The sequence below is a fragment of the Lynx rufus genome, unplaced genomic scaffold (genome assembly GCF_022079265.1).
Source record: "Lynx rufus isolate CCGP_SWC_20201006 ecotype Redwood Valley unplaced genomic scaffold, mLynRuf1.p SCAF_1, whole genome shotgun sequence".
In the NCBI taxonomy this organism is placed as follows: Eukaryota; Metazoa; Chordata; class Mammalia; order Carnivora; family Felidae; genus Lynx; species Lynx rufus.
The window spans coordinates 18,391,621-18,417,884 of record NW_025814823.1 but is presented as its reverse complement, the minus strand read 5'-3'; the positions used below and the strand labels follow the sequence as shown (position 1 = coordinate 18,417,884).

The window sequence follows — 26,264 nt, the reverse complement described above, 5'->3', positions numbered from 1 at the left end:
TGGCCGTGGGCATTCTTAACCATCTTTTTAAATAATTTATACATTTCAATGTACTTTTAAATTTCGGTATATATTTCAGTTGTTCCAGTTATACTCATTTGGCTTTGGAAGAAAGTTGCTGGAAGCAAGGTGTACATGTCTTTAATATATATTAAGTATGCCCTAAACGAAGCATCCAACACCACACCATCAATTTCTTATTAACACTGGTAAAAGTCTATAAATCTAATGGAGCTCTTCTTTTGTTTTTTCTGTATCCATCCATATTTTTCTTTCCCCTCTCTCTTTTGGAACTATTCGTACTAAGCACTTCTCTATGGTTATCATTCATTTCAATTACTAGATACACCACAGAGTGCTGGGCACTGGGACGACACTAACTGTAACAGTAATACTTCTAATAATGAACATTAGGTCAGTTCTCTCCATAGGTGCTCTAGCGGGTCAAACAGGCACCCGTAGGCACCTGTATGGTTGTATGGGGCACACACGTGCTTTCCTCCCCCCTCAGAATGGCACTGAACTCTGCCTATAGCCTTAGCCCCAGAAGAATTCCCTTTATCCCAAAGGGGGTACAATTATGAGAAAAAGGGTGTAAGAGAAGATCACATTCTGTGAGCTGCTCACCCATCAAGCTACTCTGTGTTGCTGTGTATCCTCCTGTTTCAGCTACCCTGGGTCTCCTTATCCTAGGCAGTGTCTGGGTGAGTTTTTCTTATCATGTACATCTGGCAATACAGGCACTGAACAGTACAGGTAAATTCACAGTGAATTTTTTTGCCTGGGTTTTCTCCAGGTCTTTGGGACCAAATCCTACTTATCTATCCACCTACAAAGCTATCTTCTTACCAGTAACCCTAACATACCATACCTTCTTTCTGCTCACCTTCTTGGAATTCTCTGATGGTTTTCTACCGCTTGAGGCTTGGAAATTATATGTGCATGCATTCAGCTGCTAGCATTTATCAACTACCGTGAAACAGGAACTCTACCAGGCAGTAAAGATACTTAGTTGAGTATGACACTGTTTCTGTGTTCAACTATTCCATTTGTGTGGTACCTAATTCAACACTACGAGTCACTAATTTGGATCAATATACTAAGGTAAATAATTCCTTCCTTTCTTGTATATAACACTGTGTCAATAATACAAAAAGCTATGCGGATGCATGTATGAAAGCTTAAATATTTATATTTATTGAAACAACTTTTCTATTTGTAAATTTAATGGGATTATGGTAGAACATCACCGATAAGGGAAGGAGCGTGGGTATGCACTTTCAGGTTGGTTTGTCTGCATCTGAGCAGTTGTAGATACTTCGGTAGTGATCTTTGGTGATGGAGAAGGAAGGAGGGTCATTGTAGAGGGAGGACATTGGGAGATGTCTAGGATGGCTTTGAGGGTTTGATTGCTCTAGGGCTGGGTTTGGGAGTCTGTGGGTAAATACTGAAAAAGGAGGGTGCTGGAGCTTGGGCACAAGCACCTGACAGAACAGATTTGGGTGGGTGGTTCAGGCCAGGGGTGCAATCCAAGGAAGTACGGTTTTGCTTTCTTTTTATTTGGTTTTGTGCCAGGTGGGGCAATGACGACTGGTTCTGTTTAACTTGTGCCCCTCAAGTACCTCAGAAAATGGGTAGCCATGTTTTGGTTTGTTTTTTGTAACCGATTTTGCTTTCAAGAAGTTGATATCCCGGCCCACTGTGGCCAGCGGCAGTCACTCCTGATTTCACCCGCTCTGTGCATTCTTAGGCAGGAACCCTTTCCCCGCTCACATCCTGTGGACACAGAACACTTTAGCCACGGAGATCCATAACTGCTTCCTCCTGGGTCTGAGGCTTTCTTGGCTCTGAAAGCTTCCTGGGTTTGCTGACATCATCCTCGTGTGGAGGAGGACTGGCCCGGTTGTTGAAAACATGCATGTAGTTGAATGAATTCTACTAAGAAAAAGGAAAAGGAAAACAAAGCTAACTCAACCAGACACACCTTCAATGGCCATTGTTCAACACTCGGAATTTATGGTTTTGCGCCACGGGCAGGAAAGGAAGAGGTGACCCCGGGAGGCATTTCCTAAGTGCAGATTAGAAAGAGCCCGGTGAGACTCGAATTGGTCAAAAGGAAATGAAAACACAGTGCTCTCCCTCCAAATAGGGCCATTCTGAGGGAGTTGATCTGAGGAAAAGATGTAACAACAGGAGCCTAACAACCAGGAATTTCAAAACAATACAAAACGCTGTTATCACCGCCGAAGCAGCCAGGGGGGCTCCCTGGCATTTCAGGGTTCTACTCCTCCCCACACATAAAAAGCCAGACACATTCACTCTTCAGCCATGTTTCAACATCCTCTTTCAGTGACCTATTCCAGTGCCGAGCATTCCTCAGTCTGGAAAAGTCTCCTCATGTCTAACCCGAATCCCTCATCCGACATCTGAAGTTCGTTTCTTCCTACTCCCTTTTGAGGGATGATGGAAAAGAACCTGTTGCCATTTCCTCCTGAAGAATCTTTCAGACACTTGATGACTTACAAACGCATTTGATTTTCCCTTGCTGGTTCAGAACTTCCTTTCTGAAATGGTAAATTCTGCGGAGTCCCGGTCAAATCTTTACGCTCAGGGGAATGAGCTCTGGTTCCCAAGCCAAGTAAAAATGCAGAAACAAGCCCCACCCCCCCACCCCCATTCTGGTTCTCCAAGGAAAACCCTTTGCCCTGGACTCTCAATTTCCAAACAGAATGCAGCACACTGTTTAAAGAGTATTTTGTTTTCCTTTTCTGGAACCCATTGTGTGTTGCATCAAAGACAATGTGTTCATACAGCTGCAGTTGTTGATGTATTAAACTTCCCATGCAGGTCCCCTGGAGTGTTCAGAAAGAAGGGGAGGACTAGCCGGCTAGGAGGTGTGTCAGGGTGTGAGCATAGAGGCACAGCCCTGTGCTGGGGGCTCATGCCCTTCTTTCCAGCTTGGAGCGCTCATGGCCTCTTTCGTTCAGTCTCTGGAGGCTGTCCCCACAGCGACACTCACACGCTGAGGAACTGAATAATTGTTGGCACGGTCCAGGGGCCAGCGAGCCAGATTGGGCGGGGAGAGCATTCCATGATTATAACACAATGCCAGAGTAGGATATAAAATTCCTTTCATATTAATTCTTATACAATAGGCATCTTAAAACTTGACTTTTACACTTAAAAGGGAGGCAAAACGCAGCCCTCGGTTGTGTTTTTGCAACTAAAGTTAACTCATTCGTCTTGGCGGCTTCCGCGTGGGTCTTAGCTGCCCAGTTCTGTTTGAGAAAGTGCTGGGCTCCTGTGGAGGAGCGTGGGGCTCACCCGCACCAACCAGCCCAGAACTTTCTCCTAGGGGCCTTCCCTGACGTGGCTCCGAGCCTGGCAGCCGGTGCCGCTCTTGGGAAACTGGTCCTGCCGGAAGGCCACGCTCGTTCTTCGTGCCCGAGACCAGAGGGCCTTGGAATGTGGAGCCAAGGCATGCCCAGGCCTCCTCAGAGTTCTCAGGCTTGCAGGCCCCGCAAAGCCGATGGTGCACATGTCGGTCTCGGAGCGAAGCGTTCACCTCTAACACCCCACCTACCCAGCCCCGGGGACTTGGCACGATGCAAGGACGGGGTGTCCTCCTTCCTGAGCCGCTCTCCCTGAGCCTCGCAGGGCCCTGTGCGTACCTTGTCAATGTTGTTGACAGGCTGACTCACAGGCTGGGCACGGTTGCTGGAACCCAGAGACCTGGATGCTATTTCTAGCTTGGCTCTGGTCCCCAGCTTTGGTTGCCTACCATGGAGTCCGGGTGGAGAAGTCATTGGGCTCTCAGCGAGGCGGTCGATTTGGGGTAGATACCAGGAGGTGTGGGACTTTCTCTTCATAAAAGAGTGGCAAATGAACCCAACAGTTCCCGTGACCTGGTCCATCCCACGTGCCACCTCTGACTTTGGCAATGGTAGGGAACATATTCAAGAAACCTCTCCGAACTCCACAGAGTTGTACTACGTTTTTGAGAGTAATTTAAATTCTCACCCTTAATTCACTGATGTACATATTTGTTGAGCATACATTTATTTAGAATATTTAATGAGAGCCCTTCATAAAAATCTCCATAAACTTTAAGTGCAAATAAGCAGCATTCTCCAAACCTGGAAACTCCCCATGAGATCAATTCCTTTCCAAGCACCTTCCAAGGCTGGGGCTGCTTGGGCAGTATTTCAGACTCTCTTAATAATACCTTGTGGGGAAATTATGACACATTTTCTTATTTTCTATTAGGCGTATACTTGTTCTTTGGATAAAAGGGACTCCACATGTAAATTTGATGATTAGTCTCTGAATTTCTTCTATGAGAGCAGAGCACCAGAATCTCCTGGGCTGTTTGTACAGGATTCAGGCTGGAATTTTAATGGCGAATATCCACTAAAAAAAGCAGTAACATCCATGAAAAATTAACATTGCTAAAGAGGCCCCCAGGCCCCGGGGATTACAACCCTAAGGGTCACCAGTAAGTGACCATGATTTAATGAAGAGGTGCTCCCTCTGATTAGTACGAAGTGGCCCTGGCATCTTCCACAGCATAAATACCCGGTTGCCGAGCTTGCCAGGCAAATGCTTTCAGAGGCTGAATTTTCTCGCAGCTCCAGTGAGCTGGCCGTGGACAGCAGAGGACATTCCACTGAAATCGGGCCATTGGAGCCGAAGACAAAGGCGGCTGATTCAAGTGCACCAAATTGGAGTTTCTCTAATCAAACATATTAAATTCACCATCATTCTTGATTGTTTTAATGGGAAGAAAGGGCAGCTGTGCCCTTCATTTCCTAAGCATTTTATTTGGTGCCGTGGGGAGGGGAAGAGGAGGAGGGAAAGGAGGATGGGAAGGGAAGAGAGATAGAGATGGCTAGGAAAGCTACAGGAAGCTAATGTCTTTTGTCTTAAAAGTAAAATGATTTTGCATGCTGTTCAGATCCACGCTGAGAGTTCCCAGAGCCGTCACTCACGGACAAAAACCCGAGATAACCAGCTTATAAAACACGTTTGCACAGGCGTGGAGAAGCAGGCAGCAAACGGACCGGGGGGTTTGGAATCCTCGGGCAAAGAGAGACACGGGTAACTAGTGTTGGACAGATTTGCTTCACTGGTTCCATGAAACCCTGCTCAGTTGAGCATTTCCCCCCCCCCCCCTGCATATTTGTGCTTTGTACAGAAGGATTTAAATTTCAAGACACTTGGGAGAACATATCTCCTCTCTTTTGTAACCTTCCTGGCTGAGAGCAGAGCTCACAAAAGGCCTTTTTTTTTTTTCTTCACCATTTGAGCAATGGGATGCAAAATCCCAGTTAAGAAACTGATGGCCCAACTTATTTTCCTTTTTTTTTCTAAAACAGTTTAACAGAAAGGCCAAGCATGATGCTTCCTGCCTAGGGCACAGCACGGCATACCAAGTCTCAGTAGGCACCTCCAGCTTCAAAGGGGAGCTGGGGCGCATGATGTCACTTCCTCTGTCTGCTGAGTTGATAACAGGATGAACCTGAATGAGATATGAAGCAGACATTCCACTGTGTAATTAATCATTTCACTCCACTGTAAAGCAGGGTACTTGGGTAGACATTGTTTTCGCACATTGGGGTTGCGCATACACAAATGTACCTCTCGCAGAGGAAACAAAGGTCTAGGAATTGCCGCTGTGGGCTCGCAGGCTCACACAGGCTAACGTGAGTCATCCAGAGAAAGGGCTTTGGAAGCTGGTGCCTGTTACAGCCTGAAGCTAGCCTGTTTCTGAGCTGGAATGTGAAAGGCAGCTGGCTGTGTCAAAGGGGCAGAGAATAAAGCCGCAGTGTAAAATGAAGACACAATTCAGCAAAGAGAAGATGCTATTAAAATGGTTTTTGCTCCTCTGGCAGCTTCTTTAGGAGGGCCCCCTTTTGGAGACAAATGATTCTAGGCCTCTTCTTCGGGGGGGAAAAAAAAAGAGGAGGTGGGAGCTTCTTTCAGAAAAATGTTATCGGACTCTTTTTAAATGTCTCCATTTGGAGGGAATCAAAGGGAATGTGATAAGGCAGTGTCTGTATACTCAGGGGCATTGTATCGAGTGACACAATGCGGGCTAAATGAAGCTCTTCATCCTTTGGGGAAATCTAATAACTCAATCAATCAGCTTGGGTCTCCTGTCATATACAGTGGGCGTGCAGCCCCTATCTGGAGGTTCCTTCTTGTCACCACAAGACAGCTGGGTGAGGCCGGCTCAATGAGAGGAAGAAATTGCCCAGTGCATTCCTCCCCAGGCCCCCTCTCTCTCCCACATACAATGCCCCTTTGTCCCTGTGGCCCCCATTCCTTGGGGCATGGCCTGAGCTGGGTGGAGGCCACTGACAGGGAACCACTTGGCTTCCAGCATCTTCCCCTTGCAACAGCTGTGCGGGGTGAGCCTCCTGGGCGGGCTTGGAGTCACATCCAGAGCCCATGGGCTCTGGAAGGTGTCCACTGCTCTTAGCCTGGGTCTGGGTGGCACGGAGGGTAGCTGTCTCTTCCCCACTGTGGTGAGGGCCTGTGGGTCATCAGGGGGCACCCAGTGGTGCTTGTGAAAGCAATGGGGACCACGAAGAGAGAGAGCTCAGGGCTGGGAGTTGACCCGCTGAGTTGCAGCTTAGATCCATTGCCGGGTTCGCGGAGCAAGCCTTGGGCCAGAAGTCACCTAACCTCACTGTTGCTTGGTCTCCTCTTTTGTGAAATCAGAGGCCGGGGGAGATGATACCCGAGGAGATGATACTCTTTCAGGCCCAGTGACGTGTGCCTCTCAGTCATAACCAAGGCCATGGAATAGGAGACAGCATGGGCTTGCAAGTCAGACGGGAATCCTGACTTCACCACCATGTGGTTTTGTTCCAGTTATAAAATTCCTGTTTGAATTAAATAATATCCACCATACAATTATGTCGTGTGAGCTTAATGACCTGAATTACAAGAAGGAGTCTGGTGTGATTGCTGGCACACAGTGTGCCCTTCTAAATGTCAGCCTTCCTTGTAACCTAGATGATGGTAACTGTCAAAAGGAAAAAGTACTTACAAGAACTCTGCATCTGTCCAAGAGTCTTGAAATTTAAAAAGAAGTTATATAGTACTTCCGTGTCTTAGGTTAGCGGTTCCTGGACATTTCATTTCACAGACAAGTGAAGTTAGGGGGAAAAAATACAGGATTGGTTGCAAGGTTATCACCTTTTTAATTTTGGCCAAGTAAGTTGGTTAAAAGATAATTCTCGTTGGGGCGCCTAGGTGGCTCAGTCAGTTAAGCATCCGACTTCTGCTCAGGTCACGATCTCGCGGTCTGTGAGTTCAAGCCCTGCGTCGGGCTCTGGGCTGATGGCTCAGAGCCTGGAGCCTGCTTCGGATTCTGTGTCTCCCTCTCTCTCTGCCCCTCCCCCATTCATGTTTTGTCTATCTCTGTCTCAAAAATAAATTAAAAAAAAAATTAAAAAAAAAAAAAGATAATTCTCGTCTACTTTTACCATCATTTAAAAAAAAAAAGGCCATGATGACCATCTTTACCAGGAAAGGACATTTGTCCTCATTAAACTGACAATTGTATGTCATGCATGTATTTCTATGATACATAAGATACATTTGGACACTGTCCTTCCTTGTCTTCCCATCTGTAATTCACTATGGAGGAGTGGCAATTTGTCCCTTTCTGCCATTAATAGGGGCGCTGATCTTGGGGAACTACTGTCTTAAGCAATCAATTTCACTTACTTATATATCTTCATGTGTTTGTGTAAACAAACATCTGCTATTTTACTTATTTTCCTTTTTTTGCTTTTCTCTCTAATCCCCCTACCCCTCTGCACACAAACACATACATTTCACTTATGCTGTGTCAGCCGGCCCAGTCTACCCTGAAATTTCCAGAAGTGAGCAAAATGCTTCGCAAGTGTCCTACATTTCAATTCTTTACGTACCCTCCTTCCCTCTCACTTGAAGGGAGCATCCTTAGTAGCACGCTGAGCCCTCCCCTGGGGGAGAGGTTCCCCCTGTCACTGGCCAGCATTTCGGGGCTGCCCGGCTCGACTACCTCTTCTGGGCAGAGTGCTATGTACACAGAAAGCAAGGGAGGCCTCCAGCCTTTGCCCTTTTCGTGGACCCACTTTGCATGGAGCTGGAGGGGGTTTCCAACCCTCTCCTGGTCTCAGCCATAGCTTCTCCTCTGCACTGGCTCACTCCAAGGAAAGAAGGGCTTTTGAGCCAGTCCATTGGTTCCTTGCTCCTTTCCTTCTTGGTAAAAAGCAGGAGACTGCTGAGCTCAGCCAAGACTGCTCCCTTAAAGCAGAAGCCTGGGCTGCTTTTCATCAGCTGGGAATCTGGGCCATCACCCCCCAACATCGAGTCCTGGGCAAGCGCTAATGGAGCAGGAGCCGGATGGGAAAACCGGACGGCTCTTTGCCTCCGACCGCTTCGGGTTCTCACACTGTGGCCTCATGTGTTGTAAATTACAGAAATACCAAACACACCCACAGTTAAATATAAGCACCAAAATGCTCTTGAATGCCAAGTGTAAGTGACTTTGAAATGCTCTCTCGATTTGTGCTGCCTATACACGGCCTGCTTTCATTAGTGCCAACATACTGAGCTTCCGGCTAGCTGGCTCTTTGCTAGCTTGCCTTGTTTCTGGTGCTTTCCTTGAACTCTCTGCCACCAGGAAGCGGGGTTGTGCTGGGATCACATTTTCCCTACAAGAGATGTGACCTTCCTGTGGACATATCTGGTCTTCGTGGGAGGTCTCTCCATGGTCCGAAAGGAACACACAGAAAACCCGTTAGGCCCAATATCAAATTTCTTTCTGGGGTAATAGATGTCGGTGCTACTCACGGAGATCTGCATCCTCCCGAAGCTGAGTGTGGCTGAGCCCAGTGGTCCAGCTGGCTGGCCACACAGATACGGAGCATGGCAACACCTCCCTACTCACCATCTGGGTCCAGGTCCTGTAATATGCAAATCCCAGTAACGTGCAGAGAGCAGCCGGGTCCTCCCTCTCCCCCACTCCCTCCCGCCCCTGACCTGCTGCTCAGTGGGGTCTAGTTCCTGCAAAGTGTGGTGGAAGAAGCCGGCAAGGAAGTGGGGTGGGGTACTCATCTAAGCCGGGCTTGTGAGTCTCTTTTGAAGTGATTTAGACCTTCAAGAAAGACGGTGCTTGTTTTTCATTTGGGAGGCTTCCTTTCTAACAAGAAGCTTCTTCGGTATTGAGGCTCACTGAGGTTGGTGCTGTCTTCCTTCATGTGGTTGCAGTTCTCATGTGTTACTTATTTTTGATGTGGTAGCTACAGCCAATGAAAGCCAGTCCCCCCGCCACCCCTCCCCCATCCCCAGTTCAAAGTTATAAACTGAGAGTTTTGGGTTGCTGTCTTCAACATTTCCTCTCTTTGACGACCCTGCAGGCCCAAGAATATAACTTTGTTATTCCCAGTAGCTTCAACTCTTGTTATGTCCTTTGCTCATAAATGGGGGCAGTGGGACACGTGGGAAGGGAGCCAGGGTCAGGGGGCCGGGGCCACCTGCCATAGCAGACATTCCGGAGTGCAAAGCAGGTGCCAGGCACATGCTAGGTATTGAGGATCCAAAGACCAACCCAGCAGAGACCCTCACCTTGGGTGCTCCAGCCTTCCTCGGGACAGAGGGAGGACTCCACCGTGCCCTCTTGAAGGCCAACAGCACCCTTTTACCTGCCAAATCCAAAGACCCTTTTCCATTCCTATGCTTCTTTGCCCTTCTCCAGCTCTGCCCCTATTGACTGTTTCTCCTTTAGTCACGGTTTATTCAGTGGATCCTTTTTATGTGGCTGATTCCTATAACATGGGAAGGTACAACGTGAAGGTTAAAAGCGGTTCCAGGGTCATACCATCTGTCTTCATATCCAGCCCTGACTTGTGTGTGTGACACAGGTAAGCTGTGCAGCCTCTCAAAGGGTTCAGTTTCCTCACCTATTAAATGGAATTACTACTACCTATGTCATAAGGTTTTGTGAAGACTAGACAAGGGAATATGGAGATTGTATTTAGAACAATGCCTTGGCACACGTAGGTGCTCAACAAATACTGGCTACTGTTACTGTCGTTACTAGATGCTGTGCTAAACGCTGGGAATACAGCTGTGAACCTGACCGTCATGGTTTCTTCCCTCACCATGCTTATAGGCCAGTATGGGAGACAGCCATTCAGCAAGTGGGTGTCAGCGTGTTGACATTAAAACCGCAAGTACCCGGGCGCCTGCGTGGCTCAGTTGGTTGAGCGTCCAACTCTTGATTTCAGCTCAGGTCATGATCTCACAGTTCGTGGGTTCAAGCCCCGTGTCGAGGGGTTCTTCTCTGACAACATGGAGCCTATTTGGGATTTTCTCTTTCTCCTTCTCTCTGCCCCTCCCACTCTCTCTCTTTCTCTCTCAAAATAAACAAATAGACTTTATAACAAAAGAAAACTGCGAGAATCAAGCCATGCTTCTGACAACATGCACTACGAAGCTGTCTCCCAAATTCTCCTACCTTTCTTGATTCTTCCTCCGTCACTGATTTGTCTTTCTTTCTTCTTCCATGAAGCAGCGAGTCCACAAGATTCTGCAGTTATTCATCCCCACACGCCCTCCCCCACCCTTCCCAGCCTTCCCTGAGAGCTGGCAGTGCAGTGAAGGCTGAAGATGAGTTGAAGGTTTCAGGCCTGCATAATCTGAGTCACCCTGGGGTAGGGGTCGGCAATGCAAGGAGGTGCTTTGTGTATGTGTGCGGGCTTCCTTGTTGGAGGAGACCGCTTCAGATGGCCCCTTCTGCTCTGTGGTCATCACCTACCCTCTCCGTGACTCATTTTAATCATCTCTAAAAGGGAGACGATTGGGGTGCCTGGGTGGCTCAGTCGGTGAAGCCTCTGACTCTCAGTTTTGGCTCAGGTCATGATCTCATGGTTTTGTGGGTTTGAACCCCACAGCAGGTTCTGTGCTGACAATGTGGAGTCTGCTTGGGATTCTCTGTCTCTCTCCCTCTCTCTCTGCCCCTCCCTTGCTCATGCTGTCTCTGTCTCTCTCAAGAATAAATACATAGATACAAAAATAAATAAATAAATAAAAAAGGAGATGAGAATACTCTCTGCATGGGATTAGTTGACTGTGTACACATAGATATTCTCAACTATATATACACAATAGATGCACATATATAAACATGTATACACATACATATATACATGCATACATATATGTCCATATATGTGTGTTTATATCCACATATATAAATATGTATATGAAAAGTCTCAACTCAGTGCCTGGTCCATAATAAGCACTCAGTAGAGCTGTCAATGGTAGCTCCAGCTCTAGCTGTTAGTATGAGTGGGAGCATCCCTGTGGGTTGTGGTTATTAGAGCACAGTTTCTGGAACATAGAAATGCAGCCCTGTGCAGTGTAATTCAGCCCTGTGTAGTCACTGAGCTGGGAGACAGAGCTGACAGAAGTCGGTGCGTGTCCCTGAAGGAGTTCACGCTGCAAATCTGTGCACAAATGCAAGCCAAGCTCCAAAAGACAATCAGAGGACACATGTCTGGGTGCAAGGTACGTTGAAGCTCAACCAGTTGAGCTTGGAGAATCAGAAAAGTGTAGAAGGGAGATGAGGCTGGAGGAAGGGCATTCTTACTGGAAGGCGGAGGGAAGCGTATGAGCGGATGCAGGGATTTAGGCAGCTGTGTGGCGGGCCTGTGCTCTAACTGTGGCGACCGGGGCACAGCAGGCATGGGGGGCACGGCGGGGCTGCATCTGGAAGGCAGGCCGGGGTTGCGGTGGAAGGTATTTAGGCTGCGAAGGACTGTGCAGCTAACCGCACTTTTGAGCTAAAAATACATTGTCCTAGATTGACTCGAAGAATCCATCAGGAAGATCCTAGCTTGGAAGAAGACGAATTTAACAAAACGAAGAGGGTATGTGAAATAAGGCAATGAAGCAGAGTTGAATCACGCCGGCAACAGCACCTTCTTTGTTTCTCCTGGCAGAGGACTCTGTCATTAAGTCACAGCACCGTAGCCCCTGCCGTCAGATTAAAATTGTCAACAGATTTCCATGTGTAATAGAAACTTTAAACTTTTTTATTACTTAGAAAAAGGAATATGGTGCCAAAGCCACAGACTTGGTGTTATTAAGCTTTGGTATTTGAGCCTGGCTATGTGAGGAAATAATCTAAACACCCAGTCTTTCCCCCATCTGACCCATCTTCTATCCACAACTGAAACGTGCAATGGCTCCTCGTTAGCCGGTGAATAATTTCCAAACTCTTAGGTGTAGTTTATGTCTGCTCTACTCCGTCAGCCTCTTCCTTGCTCACCCTTCTTCGGTGCCTCTATACCCAGGCCATAGCCAACTCCTTGTAGATGTTTGATCCACGTAATGCGTCTGCTGGGCTCTGTGCTTTCCCTCTCTGTCTTCTTGGCTAGGTTAATGTCTTCTCCTTATCCCAAACCCTGTTCTGATGTCACCTGCTCCGAGAAATCTTCCTGATCTCTTGTCTTGGGTCGTGCCCCTTCTTCTGTTTTGCACAGCAACGTGTGCCTATCTTTATAATCCTTACTCTTATACCACGCCGTAACTGCTCATTTAACCGAACGTCTCCCCCATGTGCTCATGAGCTTTTGAGGGCAAGGACTGCTTCTTTCATCCTCTATCTTCAGAGCCTGGCTCACCATATGGATTGGAAAAGGATTTCTGAATTAAGAGCCATCCTAGGAATCCAAAACACTGTACTGTTTGCTTCAGCAAGACATTTAGATATTTTAGGGGCCTAGAGACAACATCTAACCTTGAGTACTTAGTATGAGTGGGGGAAAAAAAAAGAATCCATCCTGTGAATGCTGAAAAAGGCAGGATCCTCTTGAGTATTTAAAAAGTGGTGACTTTGACCCAGGCCAGTTTGCAAACGTGGCCTTGGACCTCCTGCTTCAGAATCAACTGGTCCGCCAGCCAAACATTCAGATTTCTCAACACCTGGTTTGCATCCCCCAAATCAAATTGCTAGAGGGTGGGATCTGGGAATTGACATTTTTAATATATTCCCCTGGTGATTGTAATCCACCCTTTGGCCTGAGAACCCGTGACCTGGGTAGAGTCTCCAGTCAACATAATATTGGTAGACACAGGATGGAAGAGGAGATTGAGAAGGGATGGTGCACACTGATGCATTATTTTTATGGTTTAAGAATTCTCAGCAGGACTCAGCCCCCTCGAGTAGACTTTATACTTCATAGGCTATCAGAGGAGGGCATCTTGACTGCAAAATTGAACATCTCTTCTGCTGCCTTCATTCTGTTTATAAAACAGGGAACAGTACGACGATTTTCTGAATGTCATATTACCCTACTTGGCTGTTGGAACAAAGGCCTTTGGCATGAGCAGTGAGAATAGCTCCATAGGTGAGAGAATGTAATTAGAGGTGGCCCTGCCATGGAGGGCATGAGGAAGACTGGTGTCCCTCAGTTAGCAAGTGGAAATACGTAGACCACTCTGTGGGGCCCGGAGGTGACAAGTCTCCTAGCGTCTCACCGCTTCCTAGTTCCAAGGAGTAAATGGTGAACTCACGGAAATGAGCTGTAGCCTCCTAAGCAGACAGCTTCCATCAGACTGAGGACTCTCCTCAGGTTGGAGAAGATGAGAAGGAATTTGAAGTGTGGTGGCTCCACTGTGGTGACTGACACTCAGGTTGGGGAGACAAGTGCCTTCCATTGAAAACAGGAGAAAAGGGGGACTGAGGACATAAGCTGAACTATTCCCAGCCTGCTGTTTTCTTCCTGGGGTGACCTGTGGTTCCATGATTGTGGAGAGGGAAAGCTCTGGATCACGTGCTGACGGAGACCAAAAGGACAGAGATGGTTGTCCCTGATTGGGGAGCTTGGCTGGTTGGCGACTCAGGTGCCATGACAGAACCATCTGGGGATAAAAAGACTTAGAAGTGAAACCCTGTTCATAATGATGCTGTGTCCTCAAGACAAAAAACATCAATGTATAATAGAAGCATGGATCTCACATTTGCCTTACTTTTGAAACTAAAGGCAGAAAGGAACACTGGATGTGTGTTGTCAGGTAGCTGAAGAGAAGATTAAGGGATACATCTCTGATGAATAAGGAGCTGTAATCTATTTTTATTTAATTTACTTTTTTATTTTTTGAAATTCGTAGTGAGATAGGAAAGCCTTGAGAACGAACTGACCTTAGAAGCAAGGGAAGAAATTATTGCAAACGTTTTTCCAGCCATTTCCCCCAATACTAAAGGTGAAGGCAACAGATTACTTTTTCTTTTTTCATACATATATAAATATAATATTTTGCTTTAGGTTTTGTCCTTGAGCGTAAAATGGCTTTAGCTAATACAGGATTCTAATCACATTGTAAGACTGTCATAATGGAATTACAACCTTTGACAATGACAAATCTGCAAGATGTGGCTAGAGGCAATGATTAATATTTGCTGTGCAAGTACCTTAGCACTTATTTGCCCTGAAGGAAGTGAGAGAAAGTTCCGTATGGGAACTATGTCTAATGTCTCACTTACCTTGTAAGTTCTTGCTAATACAATCTAGAATAAAAGAGGGAATAGTCAGGCAAAAGACTCTAATAAAAAACAGAAGTCCTGGCTTAAGAAAACTCAATGTGTATCTACCAAATTATAATTTAAAAAAAAAAAAGCCCTCCAGAAAAGAAAAATTAGGGGTAATTATTTATATTTAAGAGATTTTTCGGATATGCTGCTGGGTTGTTTGAACCAGATATTCGTCAGGCTTTACTTCTCCATTTTTTTTTCCTATACGCAGTTTTTAGGGATAGATTTAGCACATAAAACAAGCCAAGTGTATCCTATTACCCATCTGTTGAATTAGTATGTCTCCTGCAACTCTGTTCTTTGAAAAAACAGGTGTCATTTTTTTCATTTGTGGCTTAAAAAAAAATGAACATTGACACAAGGCAGGTCTTCATGACCCCGCAAGACTGCAGGTCAGGGACTGTTGTTATTCACCTTTCTTGGACAAGTTCAGCTTATCCACTGGACGTGCTGTGTCTGTGTGTGATTCTGGAGCATAACCTATGACTTGGTTTTGTTAAGTATTGAGGGATGTCATGTGTCTGTAGTCACTCAGACCCGTGATTGTCACACACGATAGCTTCCTACCCTGGCTGACCCTGTCCCCTTCTGCTCACCTCAGAAATATGCTTTGGGGCTTCTCATTGAGAATGGCATCTGCGTGACTGATAGATTTCTAGTCGGTGATCCTGGGTCACCAGAACACCTCGCAGCATCACATCGCATTTCTGCTGTGACGTGAGGCCTCCTAAGAAGTCCTTGCTGAGAAGGCAATTTCTTCTAGCGAAAAGTATCCTGCCCTTTCTGGTTCTGTCCTGAGAAATATTCTTCTCTCCTCCTCTCTTCTGCGATCTTACTACCAGTCACACAAAGGTTATCGCTAATTCTTAAATCTGCTACTAACAAATAATAATTATCGAGCTCTCACTGTGGGCCAAATGCTGTACTCAAAGCACATATAGTACTTGCTATGTAAGCCAGACACTGGTCTAAATGACTTTAAAATGTTAATCTTCACAACTATGGGAGGTTGTTAATATTATCTCCCCATTTACATCTGAGCACGCTGATGTAAAGAAAAAGTTAACTTGCCAAGTTTATATTTAAGCAAGTGGTGGGGTGTGGATCGAGACCTAGTCAAGTCTGGCTCCAGAGTCCTTGCTCCTAATGACTTCCCTATGTTGCCTGTGAAAAGTGCGCTGTATCTCTTAAACCATACTGTGGTCCTACAAGGTAGATGCATCAATGGCCTCATTTTGCTGATGGAGAAACAGGCATAGATGGCCATGTAATTTTCCTAGCATCCTACACTCAAACTCGAGCCATCCAGTTTCAGAGGCTTTTAGCTCTTTCTCCTGTGTGGTCTCCTAAAAGTGACAATGCCGAAGGTTCACTCTCTTCTGCAGATAGTGTTTATAAAGAACCTCCGTGCCAAGGGCTAAGGTGGCTAACAGCTACCGAAGGGTGGGGTTGGTGCTTGAGAGAAGCAGAAGAGGTCTGTAGTTCTTTCCAGGCTGCAGGCATCTCGTCTACACCCTAGTGAGTTTCACGTGCTGTACCCAGAGACCCAACCTCAGAGCTAGTGAGGGAACTCAGATCTCTGGGCTCCGACTCTCAGATTCCATGTCTATAGGCGTCTGAGGAGCCAGGGCAACTTCTCCGGTTGGGTCTGCCGCGCACCTGCAGATTTCCCATTAAGCTGCCTGCCGAATCAGGAATAATGATCCTCAGGGGGAAGAGATATTATTTGCATTTGAATTAATGTCGAGTTCAGAGTCACCGATTCCTCATCAAGAAGGATTTAGAGCAATTGCTGATATCCTGGGGATCTGTGACCAGCTCGTTATTTGCATCTCACAGGGTAGCACTAGAATTTTTAATTTTTTTCAAGTCTTCTTTTGAAAGTTTGGCTCTCTTTATCCCCATGATCATAATTACAATAATTTTGAAACATCAGTCTGCTCAGATATCAAGGTGTTGAACGGATAATTTCACTTTAATGAATTTGTCTCATATGGGCTTATTTTCCACATCTGTCCTAAGCTGAATAGCTAACTGGTTAATATGAGAACTGTTCCGTTTCATTAGCTTCTCCCTGTTGATTTCCTTGAGGTGGAACTGATGCATTACCAGCGTAAGCCGTGTCAGCTCTTTCTCTTTAGGCAAAGCACAGATCCATGTTCTTTCTGTTCGAGGGCGTTGATATCAACTAAGCAGAATGTAAAAAATGAAGTAGCTTGATCATCCAGATAAACTGCAAGGATTCCATATACCCGATGGCACGTGGGAGATTAGCAAGTACTTGGCATGGGCGTCATAAACACTTGTACCTGAGGCCATCTTGGGTAAACTGTTCAGAAAGACCACAAAGCCCTGACAGGAATGGAGAGGGAAAGAGATCTGGCTGACGAATGTGGGAAGGGATAAGAGAAAGAAAAAGAAGGATGCGGTGTGGCAGGGGGTCCAGGAGGCCATGCTGAGGGTCTTGAGTTGGCCAACAACAATTTCAAACTTTTCAGGTAGGAGATCTTTTGACTGCTCTGGTGGGCTTAGAAGATGTTTCGGGATGTAGTTTAAGGCAAGAGAGTTGATATCCGTGGATTTCGGAGCCTCCTGGAGGGAGAAGGGCAGTGCATCCTTTATAGAACCCAAAGTTCTGCCAAAGTGGAGAAATGATCAGTTGAGACGCTCTGGGGTCTAAGAGAAAATCTGATGCAAACAGTCAGAAGGTGCGTCATCTCTCCCAGCAAGTAGGTAGAATGTACTTCAGGATTATTCGATTCAACGACTCTGGGGAGTCAAGGATCCAGTTGTCCGTGTCTTTCTGCCCCGTGTCCTTAGCATTGGTTTTCATTTTTAAATTTGTTCTCCTTATGGTTGAATGATGGCTACCAGCACGAAGTGCGCCTGTGTTTCCTTCCTCACCACTCTGGGTTTCGGCAGGGGAAAGGCTCTCTTCCTTCACTTCAGTGTGATGGGGCCAATTCAGGTCTCATCCCACCCTGGCACTAATAACTATTACCAAGGGAATGTCCTGAGCTTCCAGCTGACGCCTGCGCCACAGAACCAGTCACTGGCAACAGGTGTGGGGTCACCTGGTCTGTGCTTGGCTAATCATTGCCCACTCCTGGGGTCACAATGGGGTCGGCTTTCCGGGAGACACAGGAAACATGTGGAGAAACGGTAGAGTCTGCAGACGAAGAAGAAACAAACAGAGGAACGCTACCTGCCATACTATTCCACGGGGTTGCCACCCCTACTGTGAAGCTAAGGATCTCAGCTGAAGTCTGCTGACCCCGGAGGTAGATCAAGACTAGACAGCCTTCCCCTAATGATCTGAGTGAGACCAGGCACTTGCTTGAGAGTTCACGAGCCCTGCAAACAAAGGAAAAAAAAATGGAAATGAAACCAGAAATAAGAAAGTGGCACTGAGAGCTCAGCTATTAAAAGGAATGGGCATGTTGGGGCGCCTGGGTGGCTCAGTCGGTTGAGCGTCTGACTTCGGCTCAGGTCGTGATCTCATGGTCCGTGAGTTCGAGCACCGCATCGGGCTCTGTGCTGACAGCTCGGAGCCTGGAGCCTGCTTCCGATTCTGTGTCTCCCTCTCTCTCTGCCTCTCCCCTGCTCATGCTCTGTCTCTCTCTCTGTCTCAAAAATAAATAAAAACATTAAAAAAAGAAAAAAAGGAATGGGCATGTGTGTGGGAGGCTCTGTGTGCTGTGTCAGGCTCACAGAGGCTGTGTCAGGTTGTGCCCGCTACCATAGCCCATAAGCATTTACAAAGATAGAGACTTGACCGGGGCATGCTCTGTACATCCCAGGACTCCGTGCACTTTCAATATCCAGCAAGAAGAAAGAGTAAAGAATGGGTCCCGGGTCTCCTTGAGAGATACAAAAAGTGCCTTCTTGCTTGGTAAAACCACCTCTCCAGCAGTCATAGACTCCTTCATGCATTTCATTAATTTTTATGCACATTATTTCAAGGGTTCTTTTATTCCTTTTAGTTATGCAGGAACGTTTGGGAATTGTCCTATGTATTCTTCAGTTCATCCTTTGGGAATAATAGGTTGGTTTCCTCTTTTTTAGCTAAGGTTAGGTATGCATGAGGAAAGAGCCACTTTCGGCCAGATTATCCGATGTTCGCGTTAACAGTGTAAAATTTTAAGTAGCTAGGAGGTTGACCACAGATGTCCCGGAAGAGTGGAATGTGGGTAGAGTCACATTCACATTCACGTTCAAATGGAATGAGCTTGAACCAGCCCATGTCCAGCAAGAGACATATGGGGGTTTCTTGCTTCAAGTTTGGGATCAGAGAAAGACAGTGCTAGAGATGAGAGGGCCATCACTGTGAGAAGGAAGAAAGAGCTTGCCTTCTAGTGCTGGATGTGCAGATTGGCTGAAGAATAAGCAACCCAAAGGGGAAGGTCGGGGGCTGATACCCCTCAGAACAACTTAGAGAAAAGACAAAGAATCAGAGATACACTAGGGCTTGTGGCCAGAATCCTTGTGCATCTGCCTTTTTCTAAAATGGCAGCCTGCCTTTTAGGTTGGTGCAAACCTGCCTGTGTGGCTCTCCCACAAGGACCCACCAGTCACGAGGTAAACTCTGCAACGCAGCAGTCCTCAGGAAATGAACAGCCAGGCCGTTCCTGAGAGGCTTGAAAGTCCCCACGGGGCATAAAGGGTTAAGACCATTTGGAGGACTCCTGCGACGGGAAATGGAGGGCAGCCAGGAGGGTGGAAGATACTGGTGTGTGGGAAAGAGGCGACTGAGGTTACTGCCCTACCAGCTTTAATCTAGGGCAGGGTCTCTGTGCTTCAGGACCATGAACATCTGGGGCTGGATACTTCTTTGTTGTGGGGGGCTGTCCTGTACTTTGTAGGGGGTTTGGTAGCATCTCTGGTCTCAGTCTACTGATGCCAGTGGCATCCTCCCAGCCCCCAGTTGTGACAACCAAAAATGTCTCCAGACGTGGTCAACTGTCTTCTGTTGAGGGTTTTGTCCCTACCCCCTCTGGCGAGAACCACGGCCCCAGAGTGAAGTAGGGACTGGAAGGCTGGGGATTAAGGGGTTGGTTAGATGGGTGACCGTCTTCTCCCTACGATCCTGAGGTATTGATGAAGGTGACCAAGAATGTACGCAGATTGGTCTACAGCTAAAGAATGAACTTTGGACTCCAGTGCGGGGAAGTGTATAAAGGTGGTTTTAGGGCCAAGCCAACTGGATTCAAATAGTGGCAAGGACTATTTTATGCAGAAAGTGACACAGAGATTGGTTGGGACTGAATTAGGTATAACTAAGTATCTGAGAGGGAACACCACTACAAGCTGTATTACAGGTGTTTTTTTTTTTTAATTTTTTAACGTTTATTTATTATTGAGAGACAGAGAGACGCAGAGCATGAGCAGAGGAGGGGTAGAGAGAGGGAGAGACATAGAATCCGAAGTAGGCTCCAGGCTCTGGGCTGTCAGCACAGAGCCCGATGCGGGGCTGGAACTCCCAAACCGTGAGATCATGACCTGAGCCGAAGTCGGTCGCTTAACCAACTGAGCCACCCAGGCGCCCCGGTATCACAGGGTTTAATGATAACCATGCTCATCACGGGACTCCAGCTTGTTTTGCACCTGACGACTGCCAGAAGCTATGGCCAACACAGATTATACCCAATTTATAATCCCACAGCTGCAACCCAGGAATTGCCCTTGTTTTGTAGATGAGGAATTTGCGGCTCAGACGGGTTCCCGCGACTTGCCCAAGGACTTGCCACTGGTCATGGCAGAGGCAGGCTCAAACCCGGGTCTGCTAACTCCAGAGCCGGTGATGTTTTCTCTACAACGTGTAACATAGGATTAGAATGTGGAGTGTGTGTTCCACAAAGACTACCATAAAGTCTTAATGATCGTGTATGGCACTGTATGTGTTGTAGACACACTCACCATATATGTGCATAGGCAAAGAGGCTCTTAACATCAATCGTGTGGTAGCTCACAAAACTATTAAACACATGAAGTGGCTGGTATTTACTACGGGAGCTGATGGCCCTTATTTCCTGGGGATTCAGTGTCCTCAGGCTCCCTGAGCAATTTTGACTCCAAACTGGGAGGAGGCTGGGTCAGCTGCTGGGTAAGGGACGTGTCTGTTGGTGGGGTAGGAGCTGGATTGGAGGGGGGGCGGGAAGGGGAGGGGGGGTTCTGTGCTGGGAAGGAGTCCCTGAGCCAACGCTCCTGGGGCTTGAGATGAAGTTTCTCTAAAGCAGCTACTTAAACTTTAATGTGCGCTGTTCTTGTTAAAACACAGGTTCTGGTTCAGAACCTGGGCGGGCCTGGAATTCTGCATTTCTAACACACTCTGGGTAATGTCGCTGTTGCCAGTCGAGGCAATGCTTTGAAACGTGGCCAGGGTCTTCCAGCATTAGAGAGGGAACTTACTTTTCTTAACGTTTCTTTGTAAAGCAAGCCAATTAAGAAAGGGACTGGCCATAAAGAAGCTATAGGACACAAGAGAGGCACCTGGGTGGCTCAGTCGGTTGAGTATTTGACTTGGGCTCAGGTCATGCATGATCTCACGGTTCATGAGTTCGAGCCCCACATGGGGCTCGCTGCTGTCAGCCTGTCAGAGCAGAACCCGCTTCCAATCCTCTGTCCTCCTCTCTCTGTCCCTCCCCGGCTTGCGCTCTCCCCAAAATAACTAAATATTAAAACAAACAAACAAAAAAAAAGCAGCAGCAGCAGCAGCTACAGGACACGAGAGAGCCAAACAAATCATGTCTAGACGATGAGCTCGGTGGGGAGGGGGGAGGGGTGGCAAGGACAAGAGAACAAACAGGACCCTCCCTGCCTGATAAACAGATTATTAGAGACCGAAGCGGCTTGAAGCTTTAAAGAACATGAGTTTCAGAGAAGTTTGTAAAATTACAACTTCATGCAGCAGGTAGCAAACGTATGGAACTCATTATCCCTAAGCTTTAGCAGAGATTAAAAATATAGTTATGTCAATGCTATAAATAAAGTAGTAAATTACATACTTGCAGTAGGTTACCGAGGGAAGGGAGGGTATTTTGGAACACCTCCCTAACTTTTGAGGTTGACACACATGTGAGCTCTGTGTTCATAGTTTCTAGGCCAAAAATAGGGACTTATGATTCACAAAGGATTCCTTCCCCCCCGCCCTTGCTGTCTCTGGGTGGGAGAGATACTGGAAGATGTAGTGTGGAGGCTAGAGGAATAGCAGTTTTAGGACTTTATGATGGTTTCTGAGAATGAAATGCTAAGCGCTTGATGTGAAGGCTCTGCCGGGTAATCCAGGGTCTGTGGGACTTCCTTTCAGATACCACATCAGGTCGAGTTCCCTGGCCATCCCGGTACTAGTGGGGGGTGTGGAATGCTGACCTGATGGGCTCTTCTGCACACTGGGGCTGGGTGGTCCAGAGCTGGACCCCCATGTGCCGACGCTTTGTTTATCCTGTTGTGGTAGCTCCTCCTCATGGATTTTCTGGGGAGTCTCATTGGATGGGACTCGAAATATCCTGGTCGTTGCGTTTACTGAATTCACTCACTTATCCCACCATTATTTGTGAATTCCGACCTGCCTAACACTGGGGAAATCAAAAAGGAACAAAACACTACCTCTGTCTGCTCATGAAGCTTGCAGCGAAGTGGGGGGGAAACGGGCAGTGAAGTTTGTAATTTTTTTTGGGTGTCTTTTTGATAATGTGTTAAGGAAACCTTGTGAAGGATAGTTCACAAGTACACACACCCGGGGCGTTCTGAGATGGGGTGGCACGCAGGAGTTGTCTCGGAGGAAATGACTTTCAAGTTGAAAGTGAGGGTGAGTGGGAGTTAGCTTGACGAAGAGTAAAAGGAAGAACATTCTGGGGGCACGCAAAGGCTCTAAAGCAGCAATGGGGCTTGAAGGCTGGTGTCAGCAGGTGTCATGACTGGGGATAAGAGCACTGTCGGCTGACATTGGAGACCGTTCACAGAGAGCCTACTGAGCCACAGTGGGTTCAGGTCTCCTCCTATACCCATTAGAAATTTGGCAAAAGATTTTGAGCGGGAGTGTGCCTTCATTTGCTCTAGAGCTCAGGCTATCCCAACCCTCCACCCTGAGAGGGAGACATGATGCTGAGGCTTGGGTTTGCATCCGGCGAGCTCAGATGCCCAGTGGCACAGAGCCATGGGCATGGGCTACTTCAGCCCCCCAACCAGGATGGACACTAAGGGCTCTGTGTCACTGCCCCGTGTGTGAGGCGCAGGTTGACTTCCTGACAGAGAAGAGGGGTGACATGAACACGGAGAACGCATGCGAGAGAAGAGCTGTGAGCGTCCGTCATTCATCCTCTGGCGTGGAGGAGGGGTGAGTCCCACGCACAACACTCAGGCACTTGTCATTGATTATGTTCCGGGCTTACAACACCTTCTTCCGGGAGTAACAAGCAGAGTGCTCTAACGACCTCAAAAACCGTTTCATATTCCAAATTCTGTCACCTTCCTGCAGTATTCCTTCAGGTTTGGGGGATAATTTAGATGATTATCTGCTAAAAGGATCGGCCTCTTAGTGGTAAGCTAGTAGATGAAGGTGGAAAAACATTTGTTGTTTTATGGCTCATCAGGATGCATAGAAAAATCACTTGCTCTTGTCTCTTTTTTAAAAAGAGCTAAATTTAGTTTGAAGGAAATGAATTCACATTATTTTCATTTGCCTTAGCCTTCGTGGTCTCATTTATCTATAATCTCTTAGCCTCTAGGTATGGGGCTGAGTTTAGTTACCGCCCTGCCTTAAAAACCAGGCAGGAACGAGAAGGGGTCAAGTGTCAACCAGGAAAGGGAAATTTTTTTTTGTATCAGCTTGTAGACCTCTTGGTAAATTTTCTGGCGATCTGCTTGCAGTCTGGAAAATACAGAGATGAGCTTACAAGTCTGTTGTACAGTTTTTAGCCAAATAATTCACTATTCTTGTGTCAATTTTAGCATAAACATTTTTCACAAAGGAATTCTTATGCTGTTCTGGCACGCCTTCTACCTACCCACCTCCCAAAAAGATGTGTCAAAGTTGGAGTCCAACAAAGGAAAGATGAAATTCGGTATTTGCACCCTCAGGAAGGCATACATCAGATCAGCGAGACTGAATTGTCTGAGACTATAAAGTCAATATAATTCAAGGCTTGGTTTTAATTCTACCCCAGAGTTATCCAGAGTTGCTCGCTTCCCGAGCATCTCAAAGCAAGTTGGGAAGGATCCGGGGCATGGTCTCATTCTACTTATTTTGATGTGAGGTTTCCCCGTCTTCTCCAGGTACTGTCTGGGACTTGGAGATGAAGGAGAAAATACGTAGTGAGATTGGCTTGTAACATGCGTGGGGACCCAGAGTTCTCAGGCCTGAGCTGTGAGACCTCAGCCGAAGAGTGAAAGCATGAAGACATAGACATTCGGGAGCTCCGAAGAGAAGTGCCTGTGATACTGAGAAACTGTGTTAGAGAATGATCTTCTGCTTCATTATCAGCGATAACAATAATTAAAGGGTTCTGGAACCTCAGTGGTCACCACTGCACTGTTTAATAGTAATTATTGGGCAATTACATATTATTATATGAGAGATATATAATTATATAATTGTTATTATTAAGTATGATGTTGACCATTGTGGTTCCAACCCCTCCTTCGTTTGTGGGGCCTCTTTGGGGATGGTAATTGAGATAATAGGGGTAAAGTGGAGAAGAGGGAAAGTAACTGGGTGAAGACGTTTGCCCGGCTCGGCTAGAGCAGGGGACGGGGAGACGGGACCTAACAAATCAGCGGCACCTGCACTGAGAGTTGTTAGGTTGGCCTCTCTGACTGACCCGTGCGATGATTGTGCTCCAAGAATTTCTGGCGCAGAGCGTTCTGGCTTTGTTTCTCCCGCTGTCTTTGCGGAGCGCCTGGCTGTGGGATCTCACGGAAACACAGAACACATTTGTGTGGTGCCCTACCTTGGCCTTCAGGCTGTCAAGTGCCTAGGGAGAACGGGATGTGGGCAAGGGAGATGGGGACGGAAAAGAAGTGGATTGGTAACCAAGGGCAGCTCCGTGTGGCCCGGAGGGAGTTTCCTAAGCGTGTTGTCCTGTGTTATTTTTTTTTTTATAAAAATTTTTTCTTTTTAACGTTTATTTATTTTTGAGACAGAGAGAGACAGAGCATGAACGGGGGGAGGGTCAGAGAGAGAGGGAGACACAGAATCGGAAACAGGCTCCAGGCTCTGAGCGGTCAGCACAGAGCCCGACGCGGGGCTCGAACTCACGGACCGTGAGATTGCGACCTGAGCCAAAGTTGGCCGCTCAACCGACTGAGCCACCCAGGCGCCCCAACCCTGTGTTATTTTATCGATCCTCCCACCGACCCTCGGAGAGGAGGCCACGCGTTCTGATGGATGGAGCCTGGATCTGGAGTCTGAAAGACCGGATGGAACCAAGCCCAAGTGCCAACTCCCTTGTGCCGCGTGGTGACGGTGCCCCTGGGTCTGTTTTCCTGCTGTGTCAAGCGGAGATAACAATGTCCTCTCTGCCAGGTGGTTGGAGGGACTGAGATACCATGAGCACGGCAGCCACAGCAGCTGTGGCCTGCGAGGGGAAGCCGGTGGTGGCCGTGGGCAGGAGTGGTAGTGGACATTATCCGCCCGGGAGGCCATCTCATATTCAACAATGACTGTGAGAGCTGCCCCGCACGCCACAGCTGGTAAATGGCGGAACTCAGGTCTTCTCAGTTTCTGTGCTCGTCTCGTTACCCTAAGAGACTCGGGTGACCCTCCGCTTGCCCCTCTCCTGCGGAAGGGGCCCTCAGGCAGCTCAGAGGAGACGTCCGAACTGTCAGTGCCGGTCTCTGTTTAGTGCGGCAAGAGGCACGCCCGGGCATGTCTGCTCTGTCACCGGCATCGCCCAGGGTGCAGGGAGGGAGCTGCCGGGCAATACGTGGCAAGCCTTCCAAGGGCAGTGAGACCAGTCAGAGAATAGGGCGGGCTTTGTGAAGAGGCAGGAACACTGCCTGCCCGAGGAAGTTCCCTCTCTGGAGGAGTAGATGATTCCCGAAGGGAAAGGTACAATAGTTTTCACAATGGAGATAATCCCCAAATCGACCCTAAACAGTGTAATTCCTTAGCCACAAGCACATTTGCAAACACTCGGTAGGAAAATGAACCAAAGATGCACACACTCAGGGTGAGAAGAGCCATCTCGGTAGGAGCAGGACCCGGTCCCCCTCTGGGGTTTATTTTAACTACATTCTTCCTAGAGGGAGTCAGGTGGAGAGAAAGCCATTCAAGATTAGACTGAGTACAGAAAAATAAAGGAAACCGAGCTCATAAAATTGAGTCTTTAAAAGTAAATATTGAGTTTCTCTGTTTTTTTTTTTCCCTAAGAGCTCAAGATTATTCTCAAACATCAACTTGCTTTCTCTTTCTCTCTCCCTTCCTCCCTTCCTTCCTTGAATAGGAAAAAAAAAATGTAGAAGGCATAACTAGTCTAAGTGCGGGCAAAGTTTCATCTTGAAATGAGGATCTTAAAATATGACTTTCATTTCCTCCAGTTAGTGGTTCTATCCCTGAACTTTGTGATGAACAAAACTTTTGTCTTATTTTTTGAAGACTTTTATTTTTTTGGTCTAATATGGGTACAATTTTTCACTTACCTTAGAATCAGAACACCAATGTCCAATTTCT

The 26,264-nt window shown here is 47.1% G+C and overlaps 2 long non-coding RNA genes across 5 annotated transcripts in view; one reads left to right on the top strand and one right to left on the bottom strand.

Moving 5' to 3' along the window:
- Positions 1-26,264, top strand: part of LOC124511709 (uncharacterized) — a 240,815-nt gene that overhangs the window by 101,998 nt on the left and 112,553 nt on the right. The gene's annotated exons all lie outside the window — the stretch shown is intronic.
- Positions 1,177-8,957, bottom strand: LOC124511731 (uncharacterized). Its single transcript, XR_006961959.1, has 2 exons — positions 8,851-8,957; positions 1,177-1,938 (listed from the first exon to the last, which is right to left on the bottom strand). It is a non-coding gene; the product is annotated as an uncharacterized LOC124511731 (long non-coding RNA).